This window comes from Corvus moneduloides, chromosome 4 (assembly GCF_009650955.1).
Source record: "Corvus moneduloides isolate bCorMon1 chromosome 4, bCorMon1.pri, whole genome shotgun sequence".
NCBI classification, from domain to species: domain Eukaryota; kingdom Metazoa; phylum Chordata; class Aves; order Passeriformes; family Corvidae; genus Corvus; species Corvus moneduloides.
In genome coordinates this window covers 22,866,140-22,878,745 of record NC_045479.1, presented here as the reverse complement: position 1 = coordinate 22,878,745, position 12,606 = coordinate 22,866,140, and the positions used below count along the sequence as shown (strand labels likewise).

Sequence of the window (12,606 nt, the reverse complement as noted above, 5' to 3'; positions counted from 1 at the left end):
TCGGTCTCCCAGGCAACCAGTGACAAGGGTGAGGCATCACGGCCTCAAGCTGAACCAACATTGGACATTAGAAGGAATTTCTTCACAGAAAGTGATGAGACATTGTGATGGGCTGCCAAGGAAGGTGGTGGAGTCACCATCCCTGGAGGTTTTAAGACTGGATGCGGCACTCAGTGCCATGGTGTGGTTGACAAGGTGGTGTTCGATTGTAGGTTGGACTCGATAATCTCAGAGTTCTTTTCCAGCCTAATTGATTCTGTGAAACGAAATTTTGACTGGCATCTTCCTGTCGCAGGTACTTTACACTACAACAAGGCTGAGTGGGAACCTCTTGACGGGACACCCCCAAGCCCCATCTCCGAGGACTTCTGGCCCGGCCTCCGGCGGCAGGGGCCGCAGCCCGTCGCCCGGCTGAGCCGCATTCCCGGCTCCCGGCTTCGGCCGCACCCGCTGCCCCCGGGAGCACCAAAGGCCAGCGCGGGCCGCCGGTACCCGCCCGGCGCGGGGCATTGTGGGGTTGGCGCGGCGTGGGGCGTTGTGGGGGCGGCTCGGCAGGGCTCGACCCCGGCGGAGCGCACTGGGGGAGCCGAGCCTGGCCCGACCCTGCGGCCAGCGGGCTGAGGGCGGGGTGGAGCCCTCGGCGCCCCCGACCCCCCGCGGCCACCGCCGCTCCCCGCGCGAGCGGCCGCGGGGCCGGGCTGGGCTGGGCTTGAGCTGGGCGGGGCCGGGCGGGGCGCGCGGGCGTTGCTAACGGCTCAACGGCTTCCCCAGCCTCCGCACACCTCAGCCACTCTGATTGGCCAGAGTGGCCGTCAATCTTCGGGAGCGGCGGCGCCATTGGCGGGCGGCGGCACGGGGGCGGGGCGCCCCGCCCGGACGGGCGGGCGGCTCAGCAGAGCCGGTGAGCGAGCGGCGGTCGCGGTGCCGCGGGAGGAGCCGCAGCCGGAGGACGCCGCACTCTTGCCTTGAGGAGCGCAGCCGCCGCCGCGGCGTTTCCTTCCCTCCACCGTAGCCGGGCTCAGGTGAAGCCGGTCGGGCAGGGCGGTGGGTGCGGGTGGCTCCCGTTTATCCCCCCTGGCGCCGCGTTTCCCTCCCTCCCTCGCCGGGTTTGGCGCCTCTTTGTCCGGCCGGGCGAGAAGGCTCCGCTGTCCCGCCGCTCTCCCGCTCCGTCCGCGTGGGACCTGCCGTGCTGGGGTGCTCCCCGTGTCCCCCCTCTGCTCCGGGGCCGTGTGTGCCCGGGGAGTTGCCGCTCTGCTCCCTGCGCGCCCCGCGAACCGGCCTCCCGCAGCTGGGGTGGGTGGCTGGCGCTCTTTTCCGCCGGACCCAGCTCCTTCCCCTCCCTCCTTCCCTCCGGTGCCAGTCCCGCGGGGCAGCGGGCAGGGGCCAGCAGGGCCGCCGGGCAGCTGTCAGGGCTGCAGCCTGAGTCACGGGCTGACAACCCTCCTGCAGACACCGCCATGGGCTTGGCTTCCGCCCGCCCGCCCGGCTCCACTTCCTCGTTCGGTTTGGGCCAGGAGAGAGGGAGGGAGGAGGGAGTGACAGGGCAAGATGAAGCTTGCACGGAGAGCTCTTGCAGATAGCTTGTGCTTTCAGGCATCACCTCCAACCGAGTAGTAAAAGTTCTCCGGCTTTGAGTAGTATCTTTACCAACTTGTCCTCGGTAGGTGTGGAAAGTAACAAGTTTCATAGCCCCCGAGGGTGGTGCCTGCCCAGTGTGTTTAATGAGGATTGCTCCTAATTTGCCTAAACGCAGGGTGAAATGGGTTTTAAAGGAATAACATGCTTCTGGTCATAAAGGGGGATTTTTCAGAAGTAAACTTCATTGATCAGTAAACTCTGCATGCAGTGACTATTTAATCCCATTTTCTTTTCCTCCTTACAATTTCTTTCCTTCTTTTTCCCTCTTGAAGCACTGTTCGTGCTCTTGATCTTTCTTCTTTTGTAGGTTTTTCTTCCGTATCCTGTGTCATGATGTCCTGAGCCACACTCCATCAGAGTGGACTAAGAACCTAAGATTTTTTATAAGTGGGCAGGTCTTCTAAAGAATAGTAATCTCTCAAGTAACGCATAAAAAAAATTGTGCCTCAAACTTGTAAAGATATTGTAGTATTCTGCAGGCCAAGGTCCATTTATGATTTGTCTGCTGTAAGGAAATACAAGGGAATTTGCATGGAAGCTGTTGAACCGTGGACTGAAAGATTAAATTACGCATTCTTGACTCTTGTATACATGTCCTGTTCATAAGGCTAGGTATGGTAAAGCTTTAACTCCAAAGTAACAGCCCTCTAATCAGTTACTCCCTGTGTAAAATGCTTTTGAAATTAGTCACTAGGTCACAATGTGATTAAGTTCACTCATCGATGGCATTCCAGCAAAAATGGCAAATCATGGTGCAGAGACGTATTGACTCACAGATGCACTGTCTGGGTCTGTAGTGCTCTCACAAGGTTTCAATGAGATAAACAAATATTTTTATTAACTAGGAAGTTGTAATGAAGGGAAAGCAATTGATAAGTGTAAGTAGCGTAGAAAGGTTTTGAAGTTGTTAATCACAATTTCCAGAACTGTATAAACACAAGACTCTGTGCTGGTCTGACCTTGTGAAAGTAACTACAGGGAAATCATGCAACAGTTCCGTGATGCTCCATATCAGGTGGGACTGCCTAAATTGGCGTGTTCTGCTTCTTGATAGCTTTGTTTATTGCACTTATTCATTGTGTGTGCATGGTCTTTATGGAGGTGAACAGGCAAAATTTTCTATAACCCTAAGGTAGGTGCAAAATTGGTAGCAGTGGATAGAATGGGGATCTGAACTTCTTTACTAACCTGAAATGTCAAAGTGAATGTAACTGTCCCCAAGCTGGTGAGTGATGTGGTTCTTTTTGGAATCTGGTGTCATCTCTTGGATGCTTGACTTGTATAGCCAAGGTCTGATTTTGGAAGATCTCTGGAGAAGAGTCTGTGCCCTCAGTGTTTGCTCTGCTGGGTAGCCTGTGCCTGTTTCTGTATAAACAGGAAGACTTAATACCTGGGTTCTGTCTGCCCGAAAGAATGGGCGGAGAAACTGAAGTCCTTTTATTAGCCTTTGTGTAGATTGTTAGGATATTTCTGCCATGGTTCTGGGTTGGTTTTTGGTTGTTTTGGTTTTGGGGTTTTTCTTCCTTTCAAGGTAATCTTGTAAGAGAAAAGGTGCCAGATGATAATTTCATCTCAAGAGATAAAGAATAATATTTTTTTCATTATTTCCTCTGGGTAGATTATGATGTGTTTCAGAACATTTTAAGTAGACAAATAGCTTGTGAGAGCTACACCATAATATTTTAAATTAATCTAATGAAAAAGTAATAATAATGATGAAAAAAAAACCTCCTTGTCCCGTAAAGTTGTAGGAAAGAGATTAGAAAAATCTCTCACTTAGGAAGCTGAAATAATCTCTTTTGTGCAGCACATTATTTAGGTATTATGCAAAGTGTTGGATAGTGTTTAAGCTGTGTAGCTGGTGGTATCTTTAATACTCTCTCATCTTCAAGTTGAAAACTGCCTTGCAGTTGGATGTCACAGGTGCTTAAGTCTCTTTGCAACATTACTTGTCTCTGCAAATGTATCTACCACAAATGCGAGACTTGCATTTACCGCTGCAACAAACTATCTTGAAAACCCGAACCATTATTATCTAGGAAGGTCTTTAAAAATAATGTACCAGCTTTTTTCATTTAATAATTCCCAGGTCAGTCGTGTGTCAGGCTATTACATGCAGGTACGAGGGAGTGCATGTATGTCAGCTGCTACTAGCTTTGTGAAAATATACTTCAGTTGCACTGGGAGATTAGTCCGTCTATAGCCAAATTTCAGATTCGGTTCTGTTAATTTCCAGGATACAGAACAAAGGAGACAGGACACATGTCAGAGGTATTGTGATTTCTGAGCTGATTCTGCTCAGTCTTTGGCTTCCACCCCATCCCTAGGCGTGTGTCTTGCCCAGATTTATGTTGCTTATGGATTAGTGTGACTGTGATAGGGCGAGATTATAAGTGGACCCATGGGAGGTACAGGAACTCATCTAGTTAATGCAGGGTTTACTGAAAGGGGAAGTCAAAGCTGAGGTTGTTTTATCTCCCACTTTTGAATACTACATCTGCTTTTTTGTGTGGTAGCTTTTGGTTATTGGGTAACACACTGGCGCTAACTGATGACTAAAGTGCATTTTAGAGGCTCAGAATTAGTGTGCACGTCTACTAAAAGGTGTCCAAAACCTTAATCCTCAGTGCATGGTTTAATATATTTTTGTTGGTTTGACTCAACAGTGCACTTGGTGCCCTCTAACATACTTTTTTTGTCTTTGATTTCTTGTATAAATATCTTCTTACTCCTTGTTTTCTTAGTTTATAATTGAGGCAGAGCTGTTTGCATGTTAAGTAGAGAAATTGTGTGCCTGACATTAAGTCTTCTGTGGGTTGGAACAAAACTATAATAGCAGAGCATTGCCTACAGCAGCATTGTTTTTGCTGGCAGTTGCTCTAGCTTAATGGTGGCTCGGTGACCTTGTACCTTAAATTTCTTTTCAGTTTAACCACACCATGGTTCTAATTGAGTTTTCTAGTGTAGAAAGAGATGGAAACTAGAAATCTGATCTTAATAGAGTATGCTGAGGCAAAAACACAAATGCGACTTCTGCCCTGGAAGCTAATGCAAATGGGTGTTGTCCAACTAAATGAAATGCATCAATTTACAAGTTCATCTTAATTATGGTTTATCCGCTTCGCTCTTTTCTTCAGTGGCTGTGAGAACTTGTTCAGAGTACTTGAAGTAATAATCTCAGCACCAATTTGTCTTGAAGTCCTAGGCCACTGTAGTGGGTTAGCAGCTTCTGACCTCACTCCAGCCCAGTTGTGTTCAGCATAATGGATTAGTCCCCATTTTCAATTAATGGTCCTTTGGCCTGTTCTTGTTCATCACAATATGTTGCTTTTCTGAGCATCCTAAAGAGTCTGAAGAAATAGTAGTGTCTACAGTTTTCTGGTGATGGGGCTGTGATTGATTTCATTGTTTGATACTTCTGGAGCTAGTACTGCTAAGTCCTGCCCATTTTAACCATAGCGAAATGGAAACCGGAAAATTGATCTGGCATACTTTGTCTACTGTAAATTATTTCTTGTAGAAGTATTACAAATGTATTGTTGCTGGTTGCAGAGAGGTATGATGAAATGTAATGCTGTATGCTGTGGCTTCACTCCCATGACCTGTTTATGAAATTTATGCCTCTAGACTTCTGTACATAGGGTTTGGATTCTGCTTGTCTTCATGACTAGAAATTTAAATTTCTCCTAATGCATGTATGCTGACTTTACTGAGAGCAGTAAATAAAACCACATGGATGAGCGACTTCAGTAAACTCAAGCTAATAATTAATATGTTAAGGGAAACTTAACTTGGAAATCTGTATCATAAAGTATCCTTAGCTGATGAATGCTTCCATTCATCAAGAACTACCATTTTAATGGGTCTCGGCAGGAAATCCATTGTGATATATGCCTCTACACAGAACTTGAGTTCTGATTTGTGTGAAAGCAAAGTGGGCGTTCAGACTTGTAAGAAAAAAGGTTTAGAGAAATTTTACAGCTCTATTTTGTCAGTCATGTGCAATCAGGAGGAGTTTTTTTTTCCTGCTGGGCAGCTTCCTGTTTAAAATCTAAGACCTAAAGCATGCTCTTGTAATAGTTTACTTCGCTTTTTATTGTTTGTAGTGATAAGAGTACATTCACCTGTGTTTTTCTTTTAAGCTCCAGATTTGACCAGTTCCTTTGAATTTAGGCTCTCTTAATCAACCTTGAAGGTGCTGTCGATTTGACTTTGGTTAAAGTTGGTTATGGCCAACAACCAACCCAGTTAGTTTTAGTGACAGAGTTGTTTTAAATGTTCAAGGGAAAAAAAAGGAAACCTACAGCCAAATTTAAATTAAAAATTAATTTTAGTTGCTTCTGTTTTTTTTCCAAATGTGACTGACTTAACAGAACTGTCGTATCAGTTTGTAGGTCAGCTGTTAGCGAGTAAGCTCTTTTTGACAGGTACTGTTACAGTGTAGGTCTGCTTGCCATTTAGTGCAAGAGATTCCAATATTTCCATGACAGAATTGATAAAATCAATTGTTTTGAAATGTGTGAACAAAGTAATTTTCATTGATGTGCTATCAGTTTAAGAAAAGGAAGCCCTATGTTGGGATTTAGACATATTTGAGCAAATACAGGGTGTTTAGATGTAAGAACTTCACAACACAATACTGAATGTAAATCTAAAGTCAAACCAGTGAACTGAATTAGAAAGTTCCTGGCTAAGCACTTGAAACTAGTTGGTTTATAAGGTAAATTGATTTTTGTACCTTTTTTTTAATGTAGATGAAGAAAAATACTCTCAGGCTTCTGTTTTGGCTGTATCAGTGATAGTTTAAAATGTAGAGGAAGGTACTGACATTCTGCTTTGGGTTTTTTGGGTGGTCGCGAGGACAGATGGCTGTGTGTTTAAAAGTTAGTGGAACAGGTCAGAAGGGGAGGATTTGAGTTGAAGATACCCGTAAACAGCAATTTAATTCATAAATTCCTCATTGTGGTAACTGTCTAGAAAACAACTTTACTTTTTGCTTGTAAATGCATATGAAGTAGTCCAAGAAATACTTCTTTTGTATTAGTGGAATTTTATTTTTTTAACAGGATGCCACTTATTATATTTTATTCTTCATAGTTGTGGTTCAGACATCTTTTTTCTGTTATTCAGAGATAGAAATGGGTTTTATCCCTTTCTGACATCAAGTAGAATGTATTCAGACTTCTCAGAATTATTTTAAAAAGTGGAAGCATGGATGCAGGTACACAGTAGACTACCTAAAATAGTTAAATAATTGGATACTTGAAACTGGTGTGTTTCAAGTGGATGTGTCTGTATAATGACCAAGAAAATTTTCTTTCCTAGTGGAGCATAAATACCAAATAAGATTTTTCTACAGGCACTCTCAAAAACTCTTTAAACTGTGACGTAGGATTTGTGACTTAACCCAGACAATAAAAGCTAAGTGAACTGGTTTATGTTGCAGTATGAATCTTTATCAAAGACACTAAAGTCTTTGACATTTCATTACACAGTAAATTACTGTGAATTGGTTTAATGGCTCTTTCCAAATTTAATGCAGTATATGATGGGGAAAGTAAAATGAGAACACACAAATGTGATGAGAAAGATGGATTAGTCATTAAAAAAGGATTGCCAATTTATTAGGCAAATTAATGTAACTTCTAAAAACTATCTACATTGTCCATGTAGCACTGGCATATACATGTGCACAATCATTTTATCTTCTTCTCCCACATGGTGGGAGGTAATCTTTTATGTGGCAAATCTTAATTTTTTTTCCTAATGGGCAGAATTATATAAATTAATTCTAGTTCTTTAGTGCTTGAAAAACTTGATGTAGCCTTAACTGATAAATATCACCATGGTATATTATTGCTAATTCTGTCAGGAAAAAGTGCAGCTGCAGTAGTGGTTCAGCTCTTGCTCATGTAGATAAGGAGAGTAACAAAGAGTCACGGGATTGTTTGGGTTGGAAGGGACCTTAAAGATCATTTCGTTCCAACTCCCTGCCATGGGCAGGGACACCTTTCACCAGACCAGGCTGCTCAGAGCCCCATCCAGCCTGGCCTTGAACACTTCCAGGGATGGAGCATCCACTGTTTCTCTGGGCAGCCTGTTCCAGTGCCTCACCACCACAGCACTGCCGTGTATATGGTTGTGGATGATGTTGTTAACTATGGTGGAAACACATGAAGCGGTTTGGCTTCTCTGTGGTCAGTATTTCCTTATGTGTTTTTTTTTATCCTTTTAGGGCAGAAAGCAAAACTTTATGGGAAACTTTCAAATTATATTTGTTTCCTCATATGGGAACCATGGAATGTCATATCAGTCGCCTGTCAAAAGGAGATAATTTTCTTTTTTTTTTTCAAAGAAGTCTTTTCTTGTATTGCCAGAATAGAGAAAATCTTATATGCCATATAGCCATGATTGTAACAGTCCAGACTTAGTTTCTACTTCAAGTGCCCTTCCTTTTACTTGTTTGAGATTGAAAGATGAGTCCTTTCTTCTCCTCTAACACAAAAATCAGTGCTTCAGGAGATCCAGACAGGAGGGCACGGTTGGGTGAATTCTAAAATTAGCAATGCCTGATGCTGTTCCTTTTTAAAGACTGATACATTTGCCAATGAGAGAAGAAAGCACGGGTCAGGGAGGCAACAGAAGACAAGCTTGAGGCTGAGGTATACAGCCCAAACCAGTGTTCCTCGTGTGCTCTGCTGCACCAGGAGCTTTCTGTAGAATGGTGCTTATAATGGATGGCGAAGAAGCTGTGCCAGACCTTGAATGCAGTAGGGAAATGTCACAATCTGGATTTTCAGACTATCTTGAACATGATATTTATGAGCATAAGTATTTATAAACCAAACAAATATAATAAAAATAAAAATTTTGAAACTATAAATATTTTCAACCTGGCCTCCTTACACATCCTTAAACTTAAAGGCTATGTAGCTTTTTCTCCTTTGTTTAGGAGTTGCTGGGTTTTCATGTCCAGGAAAAGTCATTCTTCTCCAGACCTTGACCTCAGAGATCGCCGTCATAAACAAGAGACGTAGATCCTCTTACTGAACCCTTACACTGCTAGAAGGGTTGAGAGTCAAGCTTGGACCCTGTAAAGGTGGTAGACTTCTCTGTGCCAGGGTTTTTGCCTGCCATCCCCATAGCTGCTGTTAATGTGCAGCAGAATGATTTGAAACAAGAATAAAAATATGAGATGTAGCAGAAGGCTGTTTGTACATAGTCCTAGTTTGGAACAACAGGTTGAGCTGAAAGTGTCTAGAGAAACTTTTGATGCCAAGTAAAAATAATACTTTTAAAAATAATTTACCGGACATATTTGCACTGATTCTTGGTTCTTTTCAGTATGAGCTGGAAGATGATTAGTAGTATCGATGCTGAGATCAAAGCAGTTTGTCAGTTAATGTTAGCAAGAGTAATTGTTCCTGTAAGATGACTTTATCTTGGCCACATACGTGCTAAATATTTGCATCTAAAAGGGTGAACCAGAACCATATTTTTGGTCTCTGTATTTTGGTGTCATTGTTTAATTCCTTGTTCCCTCTTGCAGTGAATTGAAACCTGGCATTGACAAAGATGACAGGGATTGGTAATTGATGTATGTAGAGCTACCTTATGCAGTGCCACAGAGTTCTTGGCAGATACCTTTTTAGCCTTAAATCAGAATATTAGGGAAGGGATGAAAAGTGACCCTGAGGTAACAAAGACAGGTTAAAACTTTCTAAGCTCTTCCCTTCTCTCTCATGCGATGTCCGTAGGGAATTCTGCATGCCTGATCAGAACTTTTGCAGGCCATTATGCCGCCTGAAAACAAGTCTTCCAGCAAAACAGCTTGAACAGCAGGGATGGGCTGCAATTTTCTGAACTACAGCTGTCTCCTTAAGTGGGATTACTTTGCTGAGTGGTCACGAAGAATGTGTTCTCCCCCTGGAATGTTTTCCTTGTGGGCACACTGTCTCTGTAAGAGGAATTCTCTCCTCTGCTTAGAAGGCATGTACTGTACTCCACTAATGAGAAACAACAGTTGCAGAAAGTGTATTATGCAGGATTGTAAACTTTGAATATTTATTCAAAGTGAATGGGGTTGGGAGGCAGCCAGCCTAGCTTTGTCATGCTAAAGACTGGACTTGAAATTAGCAGAAGGCTACCCTCCCCCTCCCTAAATCAGTGTTTGGTGTGTTTAAACAATGTGCACAGGCTTCATAGAGCTGATTAACTGTATTGGTGCTATCTACATGGTAGTGTGTCTTTATGTCTCACTGAACTCATAAGGTGCAATTAAAATAGAGGCAAGCATACCCTCCCTAGCATTAACTTAGGGAAGCTATGCCTGGCTTTATTTGCCTATAACCTACAGTGGTTAATTACTGCATGCAGTGTGGTTGCCCAAGATCGTTCCTGTGCTTCTCTAGCCTGTGGTGAAGCCTGCACTGTCCTGGTTTTAGTCTTTGGCACCCAAAAGTGCCTCTTCAGATGGGCGTTAATTTTTGTTTAATGTACATGTGCTGTGCTTGTAGGACTGTTCTCACAGTCCCACTGTATTTGAATCCAGTGGAGAGAAAAGGCGACTATTAAGTGGCATGTAAATGTCTGCTTGTACATGGCTTTGTGGCCTTTGCACTTTACCATAGGAAGTCCCAGCTGCCTGAGCAAACCTCCTCTGTCAGCTGTTACAGTAGAATATGTGCAAGTGCTGCTTCACACATCCCAGAGTGCTGCTTTGGCAGCTGATGAAGGGAGCTGGACATGGAGAAATCAAGAAACATTTATTCCATATTCACTGTTCTGAGGATGCATGTTGGGTACCTGTAGGCCACCTGGAAGATGCAGAATTTCCTTCAACTTCTTTCTTCTGCCGTACACATGGTCTGGCCATGCGTACGGCAATAGAGGCATCACTTATGCATTAAATAATTAGATTCCTCCTTGATTCTTAGAGCCCCACATACAGAGAGGGTACTTTAGTGCTCTACCTTGAGTTTCATTTACAGTAATAAACAGGGTAGCTGGCAAGTCTGGGCAGCACTACAGTCAAACTGAATATGCAACAATAATTGCCAGCAAACTGCATTCCAGTTGTGAAATAAATCTTTCAACAATGTATTGTGTGCGTCAGACTGTGACTAGAGAGGAAAGCAGTGAACTACAGTAAGCCTAATAGCAGTTATTATGAATCCCAAATAAAGCTGAAATAAAAGAAATGAGTCTGCATGGCAGCATTCTGAACACAAAGGGTAAGTGTAGCTCAATGCCTTCAGCTTGGGGGGCTGTCTGTGAGGGGGTGTTAATTGTGAGCTCCGGTACTTGCCTGGTGGTGTATTCTCTGGTGGCATAACTGAAATTGGTGATTCTTGCATTCAGCCTGAAGCATTGAGCGCTGCTGTGTGTCAATATACTGAACTTGAGAAATAAGCAGATATAACCTGTCCATCAGTTCAGCTTCCTGCTAGCTTTTCCCTTTCCTTTCCTTTCCTCTCCACCTCCTCCTTGTGATTCATTTCTCACCCCTAGTGATTTAGACTCCAGTTTTTATGTAGGTGTTGCTTACAAATTGGAGCAGTTTGGGCTAACAAACTTTACAGTTTTCTTTCCCATAAACATACTGGCACTTGGAGCTGTGAAGCGTCAGCCTAACATAAACAAATGAGATCTGAACCACTTCTTAGTGAATACAAGGGAATTATGAGAAGTTTTTTATTGGTGGGTAAGGGGTTTTATATTGTCAGTTCATGGTCACTGTAGCTAGCCTGGCCACTAAAGTCTATTTTAGACTAGTTTAGTCTAGCTTTCTAGCTGCTCTTAAACCTGATTTGATGAACTGTATTCAGCTGGCTGGGGAAAGCAAAATAGTTGAGTTGCAGAAATAATGCAAGTATTAGCTGTTCAGATCATACGCTTAGCAGGGATTCCCATCATAGGAATGTTACTGGCCAAACTTAGTTTGAATCATTAGCAGCTTCTCAAAGTGAGATTATTTTTTAAATGCTGTGTATTAACAAATAATTAAATTTCTTCACTGAGTGCCACTTAGTTGTACCTGAAATAGGGCCATAAGTGACCAGCAGTGCTGTAATTTTCTAGTGCAAAAGTCTTGTCTTGCTTATAGAAATGTATGCTCCTTTTGTTCTGTGAAAGGACAGCCCCTTTTGTCTTGTATTGCATCCTCTGACAACCTGCTAAAGGTAACACAGTTTGGAAAGTGGTGGGAGAGTTGTGTTCCTGAACTGCTTTTAAAATGTGCACTCTTTAAAGAAAGGGAAATTAACTTGTAGTCTAAATATGTTTGCTATTTATTGTTCATTCTTTTTGTCACCCTTTAGAGTAGTTTCTCTTGCACTGCAAGTAGAAAGGCCACCAGGCAAACCATTGTGGGAGGATTGTTTAATGTGAAATCATGGACAATATGTAACAGTGTCTTACTGGTGGATGTGAAACAGAAGAAAACATCTAGTAATTATCCACTTATGTCCCTTTTCACATAGGCTCAGTCTTACAGCAAAGTCCTGAAGTGGTGATCTGAGTTGCCAAGGATTCAGTGCATGTGTGTGGCTCTTTTGCATTCTCCATAGCACAGTATTTCACAAACTTCTCATGATTCATTAAAATAGGGAAATGAAATGGTATGTAGTTAAAGCTGTCTATTCCAGTGTAGTAATGCATCTTTGCTAGGAATGAGGCTGAGGCCAAGAAAGAGCAGTGTGGGGATCCCTACTTTAATGATGGTTCAGGTAACTCAGACCGGAGCTGTTTCCTTGCCCAGCCAGTGCTCTAATACTTGTAAGTGTGATGCTTTAACTCTTGCCATTAATGCTCTTCTGAATCTGTGAATTCTGTTCTTACTTCAGCTGTTGCCTCCATTGTTTAGTAGAGCCCAAGCTTATCTTATTGAGCAGTCGCTCACTCCCAGGAACAATTCTGTGGCTACTGACAGAGTAAATGTCTGGGGGGAATGGGAGATGTAATACAAAT

General features: G+C 43.1%; 1 protein-coding gene across 1 annotated transcript in view; it reads left to right on the top strand.

Annotated features, from left to right (window-relative positions):
* Nucleotides 1-892: 892 nt before the first annotated feature.
* The window catches only part of MYH9 (myosin heavy chain 9), a 69,713-nt gene continuing 57,999 nt past the window's right edge, over nucleotides 893-12,606 (top strand). The window contains exon 1 of the mRNA XM_032105417.1: nucleotides 893-1,022. The gene's annotated coding sequence lies outside the window, so the exon portion shown is untranslated. The remainder of the gene's footprint in view (nucleotides 1,023-12,606) is intronic.